General features: G+C 50.4%; 1 long non-coding RNA gene across 1 annotated transcript; it reads left to right on the top strand.

Moving 5' to 3' along the window:
• Window positions 1-298: 298 nt before the first annotated feature.
• Window positions 299-6,341, top strand: LOC110258315. Its single transcript, XR_002341054.1, has 2 exons — window positions 299-420; window positions 6,217-6,341. It is a non-coding gene; the product is annotated as an uncharacterized LOC110258315 (long non-coding RNA).
• The last annotated feature ends 1,497 nt before the right edge of the window (window positions 6,342-7,838 follow it).

Here is a 7,838-nt window from a genome sequence, read left to right as displayed (position 1 = left end):
CTGAAGGCGCCTCTTGAGGGCCAGGGAGGTCAGGTGACTTTTCCAAAGCAGGCTTTCAGGGACACGCACTGTTCACACTCCCCAAGGGGCGTCTAGACGCTCTTGGGATGGAGAGTTAGTACCTTTCTCGGTTGCTTGAGCCGGTGAGAGCTGAGTCTAGAAGCACTTTTCCAGCTTGAGGAGAAGAACCCCGTAGGGGGAGGCCGGAGAGGCGGGAGAGGCAGGAGGGGCGGGGCCGTCCGTGGGCGGGGCCTAGCTGCTCGAGCCAATGGGGCTCCGCGGCGCGGGGAGGGCGGGCGGCCGAGGGGAGACGCTCGCTCGCCTCGGGGTGCGGAGGCTGAGCGCTGGAGCGGAGTGGATCGACTGGCGGCCCCTTGGCGGAGGCACCCATCCGGCTCTGGGTTCCTGGAGGCTCGCACGGTAAGCAAGGCCCGCACCGAAGTAGACTTTGTGGGGTTTCTGGCAGCAGGGAGTCCCCGCCACCTCCCGCCGGGGCTGCTGGTGGCGTCCGCGCGCCTGGCTGCGTCTCCCCAGGCGCTCCGGCTCTGTGCCCGCGGGATGCGGGGAAGCAGAGGGGCCCGACAGGGAGGCTAGGAGCCGCGGCGTCGCGCTCCCTCTCCGGGCTGCTGCTGCCAGGTCCCGGAGCCAACCCTGGGACAGACAGGTCCGCGAACAGGGATGCCTGAGAGTCCTGAGAGCCAGAAAGGCTCAGGATAGTGGCTTCCAAGAAAATCTCCACCTAGCGCCAGGGCCCGGGGAAGAGCTTGCGGGAAGCTGGCTACTACAGCGGCCGGACTTCTGCTCTCCCTAGGTCTTCAGACGCCTCCTGACCTGTTACCCCGGGGGCTAGCGGTCACATTTATCATGCATTTCCTATTTCCAGACCTCCTGGGGCTCAGGAAAAAAATCTCAGAATGGTCCCGTGGCCAGGCTAGAAGCAGAGAGACTAGCGCTCGATACAACGCCCCATGTATTTATTCAGCATTTATTGGGCTCCTATTAAGTGCCAGACACTATGCTAAGCCCTAGCATCAGGAAGAATGGCCTTGGAGGAACCCCTGGGACTGAAAAGGACAATAGGAGGAACACTTGCAGTGCGCTGTAGTACAGGGCACACGAGGTGGAGAGGAGGACAAGCCAGGAAGGCTTCAGAGAGGAGGTGACTAGTGGGGGCTAGAGGAGTAGGAGGGTTTGTCATGCTGAAAGCTGAGTGAGCTGGTGTATGTGTGTGTGAGAGAGAGAGCGCAAGTGCAGGAATTCCAGATAAATGTTCTTAGGCAAAGGTAAAGAAACTGAAAAAGTCCAGTGTCCTGACTTAGAGCATCAGATAATGCTGTACGGGCTAATCAAATAGGACCAGGGCTTTCGTGGGTAGGAGATGAGCTGTCAGTATGACAGGAGCTAAAACATGCCCAGACGTTAAAATGTAGCCTTAAGACTGTTTAGAATTTTGTCTTGGGCTCAAGGAGGGCAGTAAAAGAATTCTGGCAGCTTTGTAGAAAACCGGACAGAGCAGTAGAAAGCTGGTTAGTTGTAGCTAATAATTTTGGCCCCTAAAGTCAGCTCCATTCACCCAGGAACCCTGCTTCCTGGCTTGCAGGCATGGATCATTCAGGCAGGGAGATGATGCTCATGTGATGCTTGCCTCTGCAACCTGCAGGTCATTTTCATATTGTTTCTGGTGGCTCTGACCTGGACCTTGTCATCAGGGATGGCTCCTGGCGGATTGTGAAGGGTACCTCTGCCTACCTTTTCTGATCTTCTGCTTTTCCCCTCTCCCTGGACTCTTCTTTCTCCCTCACAGAGACACAGCCTCAGGCTGTTGTGAAGAGCAAAGCCTAGCCTGAGAGTCAGATCAGAAAGACACTTTAGCCCTGTGCCTTGGGGACATTATTGACCTTTCTGAACCTCAGTTTTCTGATTTAAAAGGAGATCATCGGAGTTCTCGTTGTGGCGCAATGGTTAACGAATCCGACTAGGAACCATGAGGTTGCGGGTTCGGTCCCTGCCCTTGCTCAGTGGGTCAAGGTTCCGGTGTTGCCGTGAGCTGTGGTGTAGGTCGGAGACGTGGCTCGGATCCTGCGTTGCTGTGGCTCTGGCGTAGGCTGGTGGCTACAGCTCCGATTCGACCCCTAGCCCGGGAACCTCCATATGCCGCAGGAGTGGCCCAAGAAATGGCAAAAAGACCAAAAAAAAAAAAAAAAGAAGATCATCATCTCCACATGTCATAGGTTGGGTTCCCTGGAAAAAGGCTCAGAGTCTCTGAGAATTGCGTGCCGGATGATTCTTGAGGAATGGCCTCACTCTCCAAGGTAGGGGGTGGGTGAGGGGAGCAGGACAAGGCAGAGGGAGAAGTTGATCTGCGATGCAGAGCAAGAGAGGCCTCAACTGGTCTCCTGAGGCATGAGCCCAGGCCTTTGAAACCCCATGCTGACCGGCCAGTGGGTGCAGGCTGCCCCCAGGGAAGGAGGCATAACTTTGGGTGTCCCTTCAGCAGGACAGTTCCTCAAAAGGAACTCAGCTGTGAGCCTTGGTCCGGAAGGGGGTGACCGGCAGCCACCTTACAGGATGGGCCTGGGAAGTGGATGAGATAACTGACAGAAGGTGCTTTGCCCTGTGCCCAGAGCAGAGCAGGTGTTTAAACAGTGGTCCTTTTTCTCACCTTTGAACTTCTTGGCTTTGTCTGAAAATGGATTTTGGAGTTCGAGCTGAGCTTATGTGAGGGAAGAACCTTTGCTGACAGTGGCCACAGTGACTACTTTTGAGTGTCTGTTATGTACATGTATTCTCTCCTAGTTATCTGGTGACAATCTAGCTTAGGTACTTTTATTCTCATTTTACAGTTTACCCAGTGTTTTCTAAGATCCAACAGAGATCGGCATCATTTTGCCATAAAGTAATAACCATAACAACAACAGCAAAAATGATAGGACTTATTATGCTCTATCAAGTGATTTCATTGGTGGACTGATTAATTAATTTATCAATAATTAATTCATCAATGTGCACTGAGTGCCTCCTAAATGGTACACACTGTCCAAGGTGCTGGGAATACAGTTCAGTCTATTAGGAGAGACAGAGACCAACAGTAAATACTTTGAGTCTTTCAAAGCAAACTTTGAAGGGTGGGACATGTGTGATGGAGGGTAATAGACCATTTTCCCAATTGATTCTTTCCTGTCCTTCAGTTTCAATATAACCTCCTCAGAAAGGCCTTTTGACCATCTTGTGTAAAGCAGGTCCCCAGCCCCTTCAGGGCACTTGCTCATGCGTTTTATTTACTAGTCATTGTTCCTCCCCACAGGACTGAAGGCTCCAAGAGATCATATAGCACTTTATCCCAGCACAGTGTTTAGCACAGATTTTTTTTTTTTTTTGAGCAAGTGAAATGAATGAAGGGTAGATCCATTTAACGGAGTAGTATCAGCAAGAAGTGATATTTACCCTGAGGTCTGAGGGATGAGAAAGGTCCGGCAATGCCAAGATCAAGAGGCAGAGAGAACAGCTTGCCCAAGATCCAGGAGGTGGAGGAGTGGAGCACAGCGTGACTGGGGAGCAGCTTGAGATGAGTTTGGAGAAATGGATGGGGCCTTGGAAGGCCATGCTGAGCTTGGATTTTATTCAAAGGGCAGTGAAGGGTCTGTGTAGGATGATAAGCCTAGTAATGACCTGGTGTTGTAATATATGTTTGTTTGCTGTCTGTCATGCCTTTAGGAGGTAAGCTCCATGAAGAAATGTGCTCAGTAAATATTGCTGAGGTGAATGGATGATATGGTTTTTGCTCCTACCAGGTGAACGATGGAGAGGGGAGAAGGGTGGGATCTGGTCAAAGATTAGGAGTTTGGTGAGAGAGATGTTGGTGTCCTGGCTGCACAGTAGCAATGGTGTTTGAAACGTAGAGATTGGAGCTATAATTTGGCTGTGAAATGGACAGGACGTGCTGATACATTAGATGTCAGGAGTATGACAAAAGGAAATATCAGGAAGGGCCCCCAGATTTACGATTCAAGATTGGGTGGTTGCCAAATGCCCATCAATAGGGGATTGGATAAACAAAATGTGGTAATACTTAACAGTGAAATATTGCTCAGCCATAAAAGGAAGGATGTGCTGATACAGGCTACCAAGTGCATGAACCTTGAAGACATGTGAAGCAAAAGAAGCCAGGCACAAAAGATCACATATTATATGATTCCATTTATGTGAAACATTCAGAATAGGCCAATCCATAAAGACAAAAAGCAGATTGGTGTTTTTCAGGGGGGTGGGGAGGAAGGATAAATGGGGAATGACTTTTCAAGGGTAAGTGGTTTCCTTTGAGGGTGATGAAAATGTTTTGAAAGTGGATAGAGGTGGTGGTGGCACACTATTATGAATGTACTAAATGCTGCTACATTGTATACTTTAAAATGGTTCATTTTCTGTTATGTGAATTTCACCTCAATTACCCCTACCCTGGAAAAAGAGATTGTGTGGCCGGGAGCCCGAATCCCAGAAGGCAGGAGACTAGGTGAGGGATAGGTCATGGTTAGGGGAGAAAATTCACATGCTTTCTTGGAGATGCCCGGAAGACATCCTCACGGAAACTAGCGGGGTACGACTGGGCTGGAGATGGAAATAAGGGAGTTGTCAGCACTTAGATGTCAAAGAAAATGGATGAGATCTAGGGACAGAGAGTGTAGAAGAGCACATCAGAGCCTGGACCAGTCTTTAATTTGGTCCTCCTAACTACCTGTGAGGAAGGTACTGCTGTTCTCATTTTCAGATGAGGAAACCAAGGCTCCTGCAGGAATGAACTTGCCCAAAGTCAGACAGTTTGTTCATGTGGTTCCCCTGGCTTCCAGTCCTTTGCCTTTCCCACCTCAGTGTGATGCTATTTAGACCTTCAGCAAAGACCTTCCCTCCCTTCCTCCTTGCTTCTTCCTTCATCCCTCCCTCCCTCCTTCTTTCCACAGTCCTGACTGAGTGCTCATAGTGGGCAGTTAACTGTGCTGGGTGCATGTTGGTGAAAGGTAGAAATGGTCTCATCTTGTGGAATTTACCTGGTGAACAAGCGGCTGCAGCTCAGAGATACAGGGGACTGCAGGAGCCTGGAGCAGGGGCATCTATTCCAGATTGGGGGTGGGAGGAGGCTTCCTAGAGAAAGTGACAGCTCAGCAAAGATTTGTGGCAGAAGCAGAAGAATTGAGCCTGAGAAAGAGAATGAGTCTCTGGAGAGGTCAGATCCTGAACACCTGCTGTGGGAATTTGCCATTCCCCAATTCTTCAATTACTGGCATTTTCCACTCATCCAGAGGGTCTGTCTTTTCTATTACCCTAGAAGCAATAAGTAGACAGATAGCTTGGTTTGATTTCAAGTGGAAGCTTCAAAGGAGTAGCATGGTAGGGTACAAAGAGCCTGGCTTTCAGAGCCAGGCTCTGTCTCTGTGCAAATGACTCTGAGCAAGAGACTCTGTCTCTCGGAATCTTACCTTTTATACCCATAAAAATGGAGCCGGTCACATCCACTACCCAGTACAGGAAGTGAATGGGATGATGTAGTAAAGTATTGCGACCATAATAAATGTTCAGAAACATGTTGTCTCATTTATTTTATGGAGGGGAAGACTTTCCGAATAGACCAGCGGTCTCCAGACTCTGTACACAGTTAAAACACAGAAATCCATGCTCCCTGCGAAGAATCTGGTTTAGATGGTTTGGGGGCGGAACACTGAAGTCTGTAGTGAGGTGCTTTAGAAAGTGCCTCTGATGATTCTGATGAAGCAACATCCCGGAACCATTGCTTTCGACCCAGTGCTGGAGTCTTTGCTGTGATGCACACGAAAGAGTTAAGCACCTAGAAGCAGAACGTTGCCTTCGAGGAATTATTAGCCAATGATGGTGCTGACTGATGATGTAATGTCTTTGGCCAGCACTCCATTGGTTAAGTGTATTGTTTCTCTCTTTTCAGCTGTGTGAGGAGCAAAGCTGGAGCCCAAGGGTTAATAAGTCTGTGGCAGCAGATAGAGCTATTTTTTCCCCCTTTTCCTCTTCTGCTAGATGTGAGCTTGTAGCATGGCTCAGCTGCACCTTCCTTCTTACCTCCTCCCAAGCACAGCACGTGTCTCCATAGTACTACGGAGGGTGGGGGGGAGGAGGGGGGAGGAAAGTGGTCAGGATTGCCTAGGGAAGGGGAACCCTTTCAAAGTTCCACCCAGCAGTCTCTCCTTGCCACAGGGGACAGACACGGGGCACAGATCCTGCTGCTCTGGCCCTCAGAGGTACCACTGGATGAATTGCTAAATGGCCACCTGCTTCTGAGCATTGTTCAAACTGGCGGGATCCTCAGAGCCAGGAGGTGAGCCCAGGGTTTTGGAAGGAAGAATGGGCCTGGCGGGAGGAGCCTGGGGGTGGGTGGGTGGGACAGCTCTAGAAGGAAGGTCAGACACTGGCTCCTGCGAAGCCGGCCCCACCTGCAGGGTGAGCCGGGCCCAGAGGAACTCCCTCTCGTCTCTTTGCTCCAGAACACAATGTGAGGCCGGATGAGGGAGACACTGGTGGGGCGTGTGCTATCCACAGGCGTGCTCTCAGTGTAGCTTTCTGCCAAATGCTTCTTTCTGGAAGGGGAATGCTTTTCTCTGGGAACAGGGGCAGGAGCGGGTGTCAGGTGAGCACTGTCTCCCTGGAGCCAGCTCTAACCAGACCCGTCTTATTTGTCTGGGCTCCCGCTCGCCAAGTGCCCTCACTGGACTCTGGGCTGAGGTGTGTCCGGAAATACCTAAATGGTCTCAGGACTTTTTGATCGTGTCTTTTAGGGGAACCTTTGCATCCCTGACCTTGAGTTATGGGCGTCTCTTCCTGAAATGGGCATGTTCCAGGTCGTCTCATGCTGGGGCTCTTGGGGATGGGCGGTGGGGGCGGGGGATGAGTTTCTTTTCCTATTATGGCAGTACCGTTGTGAGGATTTTCCTGATTGTGTTTAAGGGGGCGTGCATTATTGCCCCCACCTGAGACTTCTCATGGTGTCTGGAGAGGATCCTAATGCAGGTGTCTGCCTCAAGGTGCCACTGAGAGGAGTCAAGATGGGGTGGGGGAGGGGAGCGGAGTAACTGGGAAGGGCTTGCTGGCAAGAAACTGGGCTTCATTTCACAGGAATTCAGGGAAACCTTGCATTCATAGACAAACTATGATGCTATGTCTCTCTTGCAGCCCTCCAAAAAAATATGTAAATAAAAGTTCTATTGTTTTTACTTTTCCGAATTTGGTTATCTGTGGAGTATCCTTAGTTTCTTTAGGGAGAGCAGAACCTGCAGTTTTCTCTCTGTGTCTTGTATGACCCTGGGTGTGTATCTGTGGAGTGAACTACGTTCTTGGCAAGTCGCTGTGCCTCTCTGGGCCTCAGTTTTCCTCACTTGTCAGTCACAGAGGTAGGAGGGAGTTGGACTAGCTGAGCTGACTTTTAGGGCCCTACTACTCTGGCTGTCTGCACTCTGGATCATGAAAATCCTCAGAATCTGAGTCTGTTGGTTAAGTGGATTGGCTGGGTAAAGGGTATTTGCATAAAGGGACATATAGCATGTGTCCTCTGGGTGTTGGGGGCTTTGCGCACGATTTAACTCCTGTCACCCTCCCCATAGACCTGGGGGGAAGTGTGATGAATGATCTGATTTACAGATGAGAGAATCAAGGTTGAAGGGGTTCAGAGACTTACCAAGATCATCACTCAGCTACGGTGGACACTGGCACTTGAACCTGTGCTGGTCACTATGCTGAGGCGGTGGTACATGGCAGAATAATGGAAAAGCTGAGGCTGGAATCCTTATCCTCTGGTTCCTTGCATGCTCTTCATTCTGTTGGAA

The sequence above is a fragment of the Sus scrofa genome, unplaced genomic scaffold, assembly GCF_000003025.6.
Source record: "Sus scrofa isolate TJ Tabasco breed Duroc unplaced genomic scaffold, Sscrofa11.1 Contig1878, whole genome shotgun sequence".
Lineage (NCBI taxonomy): Eukaryota > Metazoa > Chordata > Mammalia > Artiodactyla > Suidae > Sus > Sus scrofa.
This window is presented reverse-complemented; position numbering and strand designations above follow the sequence as displayed.